Consider the following 12879-nt stretch of genomic DNA (forward strand, 5'->3'; position numbering starts at 1 on the left):
AGGCAAGAACAGATTCACACGGCAAAAAATTGAAGTGTCGGTTGTGACGAAATCCATATCATGAATGGACCTTCAAACCCATGATACAAATTTCTGCGAACACTTGACAATACTTTATGGAGTTCCTAAAATCCCCAATCAAACGCGCAGCTGCGCGCCCTTTCTTTCTGATCTCCCTTCCTCGCAAGAAGTTGTCGAAACGAAACTCTAAGGCATTCTTTAAAAGATTTGAGGCTTATTGAACCTCATGCTTTTAGTCTTGGTTGCCTATAGCATTGTTTTCTTGTTCAAAGGCATTCTTTAAAAGATTTGAGGCTTATTGAACCTCATGCTTTTAGTCTTGGTTGCCTATAGCATTGTTTTCTTGTTCAACCTCACTCTGTTAGTGTTGATCATAATAGCACTATTTTTTAGACTTTGAAGCTGCATTGTTCACTATATAGTGGGATTTGGGTTTAAATAGAAAATATTTATGGATTTTGCCTCTTCATACAAAGTTTCATTCTTTTCCATTAAAATAACTTGAAATAACGTCGTAAGAGTACAAATTCAACAGCGAAATAATTAAAGAATACCGTAACAAACAGAGATGGAAAATATTGATGCATTTTGCCTCGTCACACAAAGCTTCATGCATTTCCATTAAGATGGCTACACTGTAAGAGTTGAATTCACGGACATAAATCAGTGAATATCGTAAGAAGCCTAAGCAGTCGTCGCAGAAGCCACAATAGAAGTGCCACCAAGAAAAAAACTTCAAAATATTGGTCGCGTATCTCTTTTTATTCTGAAATCCACTTCCATTGTTGTCACTCGATTGCTCCACTCCTTTGTTACTTACTTCTCGGTGAGGATTAGCTTCTGATGAGACAATGGAGAATGTTCTCGTGTATAGTCCCATCTACGAAGAGGATCATGGTATGACTTGGCCACCAAAAACGTGCCCACCATCTGTGATCAAGCAAGAGGACAAGCGCAAAACTATTTCCACATGTAATTTTCTTACTCGACGAAGGAGGACGAAAATGAGGGATTTTGATTCTCTGGAGTGAACAATCTTTGCATAGCGAAATCCGGCAGGGATAAACACCTTCAGCGTAATTAGAACTACAAATTAATTTATTATATTATATTGTTCTCACTTCAATTATGATTCAGAATTTTATGAAATAAATCAATCACACAAGTGGCTAATCTTACATCGCCTCAATTTTCTTGGGATCCACTTGTACCACATCCTAATTGATAATGTGTCTAAATTATTCAACCTCTAAAATGCCGAAAGTACATTTGGAATACTTAAGGAACAATTAGTGGTCATGGGGAGTTGGAGGGCTTTATCAACATGCACCACATGTGCTTTTTAGGTTTTATTATCAATCAGGTTATCATCAAAGAATACAAGAACAAAATTGCATGAGGACCAACAAAATATTGTTCTTGAATCTCTAAAAGGTGGACGAAGCGTATGGAAAAACATCACTAAAAACTTATAATGGCTTTCATGCATGTGGAAAGTTTTCTTAGGGAGTTTGTCGGCTTATAGGGGCCTGACCCAAGTTCAGAGGTGATTTAGCCAAACAAATCCCGGTATCACTGGCCCTTTTGACAACAGTCCACAGAGCGCGGACTGAGATCTCACCCGAAGTAGTATGGGAGGGTGCTAAAACCAGGTTTCCGCACCCTAGAGATGTCTAATGATTTTCGGTGGTCCACGGTTTGACCCTGCATGCACGTCGCTACACGCACCTATCAGTACCTCGCAGCCTACGATTCTGCCTTCACGCAGCGCTACTCGGGGCTCGATCCACATTATTACCCAAATCCTTACTAGAAACCCGATATTAGTTGATTACTTATCTTATTTGTATGTTGTCATTTATACTTAACAATATTCACCATTCATACAAAAGTGCGCAATAATTAAACAGTATAATTGCACTTGATATCAAACATGTAATAACATAAGAACGGATACACAAAATTCAGATAAAACTTCTCTTTATTATTCTTCTTCCTTGGTTACAGACTTGACTCCACCTCGCGCACTAAGTTGCAAGGGTCTATGCACTCAGCTGCGGACTCTACTAGGCCTCTGCACACTCAGCTGCAGAGCCTCTTCCTACTACTACGACCCAAGATACTAGACTCTTGCTCTATACTCGCTATCTTCTTAACTCCATCCGTTTTTCTACTTCCTTCATTCCTAACTACTTTACAATTTAGAGCCTCACTCTATTTATACAATCTGGTAGGCTGACACTACATTCAAAACTTAGGGCAGACAACCCTATGACTCTAACATACAATTCGCGCTTCGCGCCCGCAATTCGCGGAGTTTTTACAACAATATTACTCAAAGCTTGGGCTTTGAGCCCCAAAACATGCAGTGGCGGGATTCCATGCCCAATAGAGTTCACCTCCTTCATTTGTATCTAGTAGTATCTTGACCAAAGATCTAATTTAGTGAAGAATGTAGCACTATGAAGCTAGTCCAAGAGATCATCAGTAATGGGGATAAGAAATTTCTCTTTGATGGTCAACACTTTGATAACATGAAAATTAAGGCACATACATAAATTATCTCCCATATCTAATACCACGAGCATAGGGGAGCAGTAAGTGCTCATACTTGGTCGAATGACTTTGGCATTAATAGTTCCTAAATCTTTTCAATTTCATTCTTTTCGGAAAAAGGACATCTAGGTGGGTGCACATTTGATGGTTGATGACTTGGAATCGAGGGAAAATGGTCATGCTCACCATGTAATGAGGGTAAGCAACGTGGAATTTAAAATCCATGTTGTTTAGATATGGCCAATTGTAAATCAGAGTGAACTTTCTAGGGGGGGCTTATGCATCATTTATGTGGCATTGAATTTTTCAATAATGCTAAAGTGTTCGCTCTTCAATAGTTTCTCCATACGATAAGAATTTATAATCCCCAAGGAGCCACACTTAAGCCCTTTGAGGGTATGTTTATTTCCACCTTTATTAAAGATCATATATAATTCTTAAAATTACATGGTAATTGTTCTCAATGCCCATAATCATTCTATTCCAAGTACTACTTCACAACTACCCATTTTAATAAAAAACAAGTTTGAATTGAGTTAATATTTCCCAAGTTAAAGTTTCACCTTCTTTTATTTTCCAACACATTTCATTAAGTCCATTGTCTATCACAATTTGAAAACCATGCATTGCATGGACACAACCATGGGTTTCCTCTGCCACTCACCTATGAATATAATTGTGGGTACTACCACTATAATTAAATAATCACCTTCCTATTTTTATGTAGCTCGTAAACTTCAAGGTATGAGTAGATGACAAGCCTAATAAAGCATGGAGTGAAAATTAAGGATTCCTCTTGAGGTGGCTATGAGATGGGGTTGTCATGAAGAGGAGATGACGTGTCCTTGACTTCTAGATGGTGGTGAGCTTCCCCAAGAAAGTCCTTGGGGTGACTAGGTTGGGACTCATCCTTTTGAAAGAACTTTTATTATTTGCATTTATGCCCCTTAAAAAGATTCTCATCACAATTATAACAAAGTTAGTGGTGTTGGTTCTCAATAATTTATTCCTAAGATAACTTATGGACCCTCAAGGCATAAAAATTGGGGAGGTAGTAGTATATACCATAGGAGGGCAAGGGTGAGAAGGAAAAGATAACCTTTTAACATGTGCATTTTTGTTAAAATTGGAAACTAGGGCCAAACTCCACATGAGTCATCTTATTTATAACAGCTGATATTTTTCTTGGATTCCTCTCTCCGATAGGTGTAGGATTGATCTAAAGGTCATCCCATTATGACATGTACAAATTAAGTTATGAATTTATTTTGATTATGGACAAAATATCAAGGTTGGCCATCTAACTCATGTAGGCTCAAAAGCCCAACAGTCACGTCTATTCATCCTCAACGTTAGCCTATAAATACATGATGCCTCATCCTCATTTGGACATCACTCATCTTCACACATCTCTCTCCCCTCATCTGATTGGGTACGGATTTCTGGGCAACTTCTCTCTCCACACATGCAAAGGAAAGGACAGTCATTTTCTGTTTCAGCGTTGACTAGGTTTGACAAAAATTTCAGAGGTTGTTTTTAGCCTATGTTGACCAAGAATTGACCTATTTTGGTGCAATTTTAGGTGGAGGAATTATGTCCTTTCAAGCTGCAGATCTGGGCACAAGAACCAAGGCAATCTGACCTCCAGTTTGACCAGCGTTAACTGTACTAGGGCTGGCCATAGGGTTGACTTTTGTTGACCAATTTTGACTGGACTTTTTCGGACTATTTTGGGCTGATTAGACTTGATGTTGGAGGTCGAAGTTGACTAGGTTTCACCGAGCTTAATTAAGGAAGAAATCTGCCCTGTTGACCAACATTGACTTTTCTGGTTAGGGCTCTTTTGTTGCTGTTATAAATTATCAGAATTTATAAATTGTACTATCTCTCTCCGTTGAACTACTGAAGTCTAAAAGAAGATTTGATCAAGGATTTCCCCACATTCGGGTTTGTCCCTGGCTGGTGCCACATCTTGTATCCTCTTGTATTGGCTTGTCTTCTATTGTTTATGTTTATGTTCTATCAGCATTTTACTTACATGTTTATGTGATTGCTAAATTGAAATTGGTATTGGGCTCATAAAGAAATTGAAGTAAAATTGCTGTAAAGCATAGAACATACCATTGTTGCCTAAAATTAATATGGAATTTGAGTTGAGGTGAAGACAAAGCCTAAGCAAGAGTGAAAGAGAAGTCATCAAAGATAGTTGGACAAGGACAAAAGACTCAATGGGTTCTTCATCCTACTTCCTGACTGAAGACAAGCTCCATGATAAATCTAACTATCATGGATGGAAGATGTCTCTTCATTTGAACTTGGAAGAGAAGGAAGTGATGGATTATGTGTAGGGTAAAATCCCTGAGCCTCCTTCAAATGTGTCGGTTGCTGCAAAGACGAAGTACGATAAGGCTGAATTCAAAGCGAAGAAGATTATCAAGGATTCCATTGACAAGCATCTGGTGGCCTATATCTTTGAATTGAATACCTCCAAGGAGATATACGCTAGGTTGTTCGACATGTTCAAGGTTAGTAATGTTAATCAAATTCTCTTTCTCAAGAATAAGTTGAAGGATATTAAGAAGGGTAAGGACGAGGACATTCAATCCTATTTCTTGAGGATTACTAAGATCAAGAATTTCTACTCTCGATTGGAGAAGTAATTCCTAATAGAGAACTTACTCTCACCACCCTTGGAGGACTCCCACCTGAGTGGTATGTATTTAGAACCACTATACTCAACAATGATTGAATTCCAGGGTTTGATGAATTGATGTCGAGATGCATTCAAGAAGAAACAAGAATGGTGGAGCAAGAAATGCCTTCTAATAGAATAAACCCCACTACATTCTCTGCTCATGCCAAGAGGAAGAACAATGCAAGTTCAAAGAAGCAAAGTCAAGGAAGACCGGGATTCAAAAATGGAAGCATTAGGGGATTTTTGAGGTCTAAAATGGGCCTCCTAAGAAAAATGTACAACCAAAATAAATTATATAAGTACCAATAGGATTTAAGATGATTATTTCAACCATGGGGGATGATTCACCATTTTTGGAGTTAAAAAGTACAAAGATTAAAAAACAATAAAATAATAAAACTACCTTTTCAACTCGTATTTTCAACTTATCTCCGTAAGTTTTTACTCAAATTTCGAGCAAGAGTACTCATTGGATGCAAAATTTTATTCCTCATCCAATGATTACCCATGTTGCATACTTTCAATGGACCCTACTACACGAAAAATGAGAAATACATGAAAAAACATGATTCCAATCATGTTTTTCATGTATTTCTCATTTTTCAAGCAGCAGGGTCCATCAAAAGTTTGCAACATGGATACTCCTTGGATGAGGAATCAAATTCTGCATCCAATGAGTGTTTCCACTCGAAATTTGAGTAAACCCATACGGAGATAAGTTGAAAATACGAGTTGAAAAAATACTTTTGTCTTTTTTCCCTCTAAAATTTGATGATGTAATCTAACCTTATTTTATTATTTGCACTATTATTTTAATCTTCCTTAGGAGGCCCATTTTAGACCTCAAAAATACCCTAATGGAAGGGAAGATTCTTTTTTTGCAATAATTTTGGCCCCTATGCAAGGGAGTGTCCTAATAGAAGGGATACACCTCAAGATGATGACTATCATAACAACTCTAGGGAAAACTTCAACAACAACGATCAAAGGAATGGTAGGTCCAATGGAAAAGGAAAAAGGAATGCGGGACATCAACGAAATGGTCGACCCTCCAAGAAATCAAGGAACTCTAGGTATGATGAATCCAATGTTGTTAACAATAAGAAAAAAGAGTACTATCTTATATTGGCCCTCTACTACCTCTCCTTCGGACACTTTGGGAAATTGGTTGATTGATAGTGGTGCCTCAAGGAACTTCTCCAGATACAAGGAATCCCTCTCTAATCTGATAGAAAAGGAGACAAACTTGGAGATCATCCTTGGAGACAATGCCACTTATCCCATGAAGGGAGTAGGGAATGTTACCCTTCAATTGAATCAAGGTAACACTATTCATGTACAAGAAGTACTTTATGTACCCGATCTCAAGAAGAACCTGGTGTCCATTTCAGCAATGGAAGATAAAGGATTCAAGGTGGCTTTTATCTATGGAAAGGTACGTGTTTGGAAAAGAAATTTCAAGGATGATTTTACTCTTGGGTTTAGGGTTGACACTTTGTATCAAGTTGGAGGAAGTCCATTAGCAGCCATGTCTTGCGACACATCTCTACAATCTAAACTATGGCACCGGAGGTTCGCCCATATTCATTATAAGGCCCTACCCAATGTGAGACAGATGGTAACATGTATGCCCGAATTCAAAGTAGAGCATGAAGGTGTATGTCCAGGATGTGCCAAAGGAAAAATTACAAGGGGATCATTCCCCTCAAGTAATAGAAAGACCATAAACATATTGCAATTGATCCACTCTGACATCTATGGTTTGATGCCCATAAACTCCTTGGGAGGATACTTATATTATCTCACCTTTGTGGATGATTATTCTCGCAAGACCTGGATCTACTTCTTAAAGAAGAAGGATGAAGTGTTCACCTAGTTCTGACATTTCAAAGCCTTGATTGAAAATCAATTCGAGAAGAAAATCAGGATATTGAGGACTGTTAATGGGACCAAGTATGAATCCAATGAATCCAAGATTATTGCAGAGAAGCTGGCATTAAGAGGGAAACTACAAAGCCATACACTCCTGAGCAAAGTGGTGTGGTTGAAAGGAAGAATCGCTCTATTGTAGAAGTTGTTTGTGCCATGCTTCATGATCAAGGCCTTCTGAAGTTTCTATGGGCTGAAGTTGCAAATATCATCGTGTATGTTCAAAACCGATGCCCTCATCAAGCATTGGACTCCAAGACTCCCGAATAAATGTTCACTGGTAAGAAACCCGATGTCTCTCATTTTAGAATTTTTGGAAGCCCGGTATATTTTCATGTGCCGAAAGAGAAAAGAAGCAAATTGGGTGCATCTGGGAAGAGAGGAACCTTTGTGGGCTATAGTGAAAATTTTAAGGGATATAGAATTTATGTGGCTGGTCAAAAGGAAGTTGAGATAAGTCATGATGTTACCTTCGACAAAGATATGGCCCTCAGGAAGATCAACAACCTTCATATCCTAAGGAAGGGAAAAGAAGATGACACCGGAAATCAAGGTGAAAAAGAGGACGAAACGATGTCTGATGTTGATGAACCTATGGATCCTATTGATCCACTCTCTCCTGAGCCTTCCTCCTCCAAGAGGAGACCCTTGTGGATTAGGGAGACTCTCGAAGATATTGAGAAGAACATTGCATGAAGGGGAACTTTCCATGAAAGCAAGAAGTTGAACATGTATCAAGGATATTTGACCGCCATGAGCACTATCATTCAAAATGAGCCTTCATCATTCATAGAAGTAGTGAAGCAACAAATATGGAAGGATGTTATGAATGAAGAATAAGAGTTAATTATGAAGAATAATGTCTGGGATGTGGTCCCTAGACCCCAGAACAAATCTGTTGTCACTTCTAAGTGGCTCTACAAAATCAAGCATGGAGCTTTGTTGCTTAAGGTTTCTCTCAAAAGGAAGGTGTAGATACAATGAGATATTTGTAGCTGTTTCCCGATACACCACCATCTACTCGATTAGGAAACAACTACCTTGCAAGGATGGAACCTACATCAGATGGATTTCAAGACTGCCTTCTTCCATGGTTCAAACAAAGAGGAAGTCTATGTGGAACAACCCAAGGGGTTTGAAGTTCATGATCGGGAATCTCATGTATGCAGGTTGAAGAAATCTCTCTATGGATTGAAGCAAGCACCTCACGCTCAGTATGAGAGGATCAATAACTATCTGATGAAGTTGGTATTTGCTAGAAGTGAAGTCGATATGAACCTTTACTTTAAGGTTGAAAATGATAAACCTCTCATTCTGGTACTCTATGTGGATGACCTCTTTTTGATAGGTGCAGACCCTCTCATTCATAAATGCAAGAGGGAGTTGGCTTCTGAATTTGAGATGAAGGACCTATGACTAATGCTCTATTTTCTAGGGTTGGAGGTCTGGCAAAAGCCAGGTGAAATTTTCCTGTCTCAAGGAAAATATGTTGTGAAGATTTTGGAAAGATTTGGGATGGTGGATTGCAAGCCTTTGACTACTACGATGGAACTTAACTTTAAGAAGTTATGTGGTAGTGTTGTTTGACCTGAATTGGGAAATTCTTCTAAGTGTCATCAACTCATAGGAGCATTGATGTTCTTGGTGAACTCCCGTCTGGATATATGTTTTGCAGTTAACACATTAAGCCAATACATGGTTGAGCCTCATCATATACATTGGATTGCTGCCAAGAATCTTCTGAGATATCTTTGGGGCACAATCACTCATGGACTGAGATACACTGTTGAAAATATGAGGTTGCATGGTTATTCTTATGTTGATTGGGTTGGCAGTGTGGTGGATCGCAAGAGAAATTCTGGATGTTGTTTCTCTTTGGGTTTTTCTTTGATATCCTGGATGATCAGGAAGAATAAATCGATTGCCTTGAGCACCACAGAGGCCGAATACATAGCTACTAGTATGGTCTCCTACGAAGCTATCTGGTTGAGGAAGCTCTTTAGTGAGATGTTTGGACATGTGCTACCATGATCCTCTGCAACAACCAGAGTGGGATCTGATTATCATAGAATCTCGTGTTTCATGATCGCTCTGAGCATATATATATATCAGGTACTGCTTTATCAAGGATATGGTACAACAAGGAGTAATAAGGCTCCATCACATTAGGACTGATGAGAAGGTCGTCGATATTCTAATAAATCCCCTAGGGAAGGTCAAATTCTTGGCCTTCCGAGAACGGCTTGGAGTCATGGAGAGACCCTCTTACGAGGGTCTTGTATGAGATGGAGATTGAACTCTGGGAGCTCGGGGGGCTTGGGGTACTTCTTGGAGCGGTGAGCAACCATCGGGTGAGTGGTTCAGTGTTCCCCTAGTGGTTTGTTGTGTATAGGGTGAGTGGTTCATCCTTCCCCTATGATATCCCTTGGCAACATGTGAGCAGGATGAGTGGTTCATCCTTCTCTTGCCGAGATATCCTACCCATGCAGTTTGGGACTCATGGGAAGTTCCTCTCATCTGGCCAATGAGTAGGGAAATGAGGATAGGGACCATAGTACTACCGATGGACGCATCGTGTACTACCGTACTCCCTATGCTAGGATGTTCGATATTGATCTGGGATCAATGGGAACTGACTTTGGGTCAGTAAGAGTGGTATGAGACACTCTATTTTGATTGGAATTGACTTCGGATCTATGAGAGTGGTATGAGACACTCTCTTTTGATTGGGACTGACTTCAAGTCAGTAGAGAATGGTATGATACATTCTCGATCACTTCTTCTTCTTCATAGTTCAGCAAAGCAGAGCAGAGCAGTGCATTGATGGAAAAGATAGTACAGATTGGCAGATGTATTAGCAGGTGGGGTTCTCCCTAGTTGAGAGGGAGTGCTAAAATTGGAAACTAGGGCCAAACTCCACATGGGTCATATTATTTATGACAGGTGATATTTTTCTTGGATTCCTCTCTCTGATAGGTGTAGGATTGATCTAAAGATCATCCCATTCTGACATGGACAAATGAAGTTATGAATTTATTTTGATTATGGAGAAATTGTCAAGGTCGGCTAGCAAACTCATGTAGGCTTAGAAGCCCAACAATCACGTCTATTCATCCTCAACGTTAGCCTATAAATACATGACACCTCATCCTCATTTGGACATCACTCATTTCACACATCTCTCTCTCCTCATCTGATTGGGTATGGAATTTTGAGCAGCTTCTCTCTCCACACGTGCAAAGGAAATGACGGTCATTTTCTGTTTCAGTGTTGATCGAGTTTGACCGAAAATTTCAAAGGCTTTTTTTGGTCTACATTGACCAACGTTGACCATATTTGGTGCGATTTTGGGTGGAGGAATTCTGTCACAATAGGATGTAGATTTGGGCACAAGAATCGAGGCATTTTGACCTCTAGTTTGACTAGTGTTGATTGTACTAGGGTTGGCCATAGGGTTGACTTTTGTTGACCAGTTTTGACTAGACCTTTTTGAATTTTTTTGGGTTGATTAGACTTGCTGTTGGAGGCCAAAGTTGACTAGTTTTGACCGAGCTGAATTTGGAAGAAATCTTCCCTGTTGACCAGCGTTGACTTTTTTGGTTAGGGGTCTTTTGCTGCTATTATAAATTATCAGAATTTTTAAATTATATTATCTCTCTCTGCTGAACTATTGAATGCTAAAAGAAGATTTGATCAAGGGTTTCCCCACATTGGGGTTTGTCCCTGGCCGGTGTTGCATCTTGTGTCCTCTTGTCTTGGCTTGTCTTCTACTATTTATGTTTATGTTCTATCAACATTTCACTTACATGTTTATGTGATTGCTAAACTGAAATTGATATTAGGCTCATAAAGAAATTGAAGTAAAATTTCTCTAAAGCATAAAACATACCATTGTTGCCTAAAATTAATAATTTTCCACCATATGTGCTTCAATAGCTTTCCAAGAGGCCTCTAACCACATAAATATATAATTCATCATGACATGTATTCCTATTTCTTCCTTAAGACCATTGATTGAAGCATTCTTAAAGAAAAAAATCAATCAAACATTCTATGTAAATTGCTAGTTGTTGAGAAGTTGTTATATAGTCTTCAACTGTGTTTATTAGGTGCAACTTGGTCAACCTACCTAAATAGTGACTATCTCTTTCAAAACAAGAATAGGTGGCTTTCACTAATGAGCTCCAGGCATTGTAACCTTTATAGGTTTTCTTATCTTATTGTCATCATTTATAATCGAGGTATAATACCCTCGCCTAAAGTTTCATCATATCAATAGTGATTTCATATAAGGAGAAATATTGTTCCATCTAGGTAGCCAAACCAATGGGGTTGGTCTTTTCAAACTTATTCATATATTCTTTAGGAAAGTGGTGCCATCTAGTGTTATCAAGAAAGGGTGTTATATTGTGAGTCCCCACATCTATGGGGTTTGTTCTTGGGAAAGATTAACTTGATGATCTGTCTTCCCTTCTAATTTGGCAATTCATTATGAAATCTTATTCATAGTGAGGTGGAAATCATGGAGTTGATCCTTTTGTTCTGTTAGTTGTTTATTAATAGTTTTAACCACTTTTTTTTATTAATGCAACCTAGTCGTCCATCTATTAGTATCTAGCTCCAATCATGTAGTCTCAAGTCCACAAAATAATATTACCATATTTATGTCAATGTGATTAGCATGTCACAAGAAGTATTTTAAGACAAGTCACCAATAATTGTATGGCAAGGTCCATTGAAAAATTGTTACTTGAGAGTGGTACTATTGTAATCAGTGCCACACAAGGAGTCTTAACATACATCCCTCACAAGGGTGTTGTCAAGATCCAAAATTTGGTAGGGCTATTTCTCATGTTTAAGTGTTACTATAGTAATGAAATCCCCAAATTATGGATAGTCCACTTTATATAGAAATTTTGTGGCTTGCATTTTAAAGGATAGGGCTTTTGAAGTCCTCAAGATAAAGGGTATTATAACTCTCTAATATACATGTAGGTTTCCAACAATAGTATGTTACCCAATCTCTCAAGGTACTAAGGAGGTTAGACCTTCCACTTAGCCATACCACTTGATTCCTCGGTAGTATAGAGTGATTTCCCTCAATGTCATTCTCAATGTACTATAGTAACAAAATGCCTAAAAAAATTATGCAGAGGTAGTTATAGGTGCACCTATGGGACTTTTGAGACATTGGAGGGCACGTGGAAGACAAATCCATATATAAGTTTTGTTTAATGTAGTACTACATGAAGGGTACCAATAGGGGTTACAATGGTTTCCAACCAAGTGATGTCACTTGTACTTCCTACTTCCACTCTTCCACAATCACATATTTGTCTGTCAAAGCATAGACATGTGTTATTTAAATAAATTGAAATACAACACTAGCATGATTTCTTCCATATAAAATTCAAACACATTCTAGCTTGGGAAAGAGCTCTAATACTGCTTACAATGTACTTAACCAACAAAAATTAAAAAAAACTTAAACAATATTCAAAGAAATTAACTATGAAGAGAAAATAAGATTCAACTTGTAGAATATAATACATATATTAAATATCTAAAAATAATGAGAAATATTCATGGCCTCTTAAATGGATTAACTTTCTATGACCAAACTTCCATATACAATAACAATAGTTCACAAAATATTTCATATCTTTCTAGCTCCATAA

At 38.3% G+C, this 12879-nt stretch overlaps 1 protein-coding gene across 2 annotated transcripts in view; it reads right to left on the bottom strand.

Moving 5' to 3' along the window:
* The window catches only part of LOC149160104 (S-type anion channel SLAH2-like), a 208592-nt gene that overhangs the window by 102744 nt on the left and 92969 nt on the right, over positions 1–12879 (bottom strand). The gene's annotated exons all lie outside the window — the stretch shown is intronic.

This window comes from Pinus tabuliformis, chromosome 5_2 (genome assembly GCF_031772625.1).
Source record: "Pinus tabuliformis cultivar Carrire ecotype Pingquan chromosome 5_2, CPIR1, whole genome shotgun sequence".
NCBI classification, from domain to species: domain Eukaryota; kingdom Viridiplantae; phylum Streptophyta; class Pinopsida; order Pinales; family Pinaceae; genus Pinus; species Pinus tabuliformis.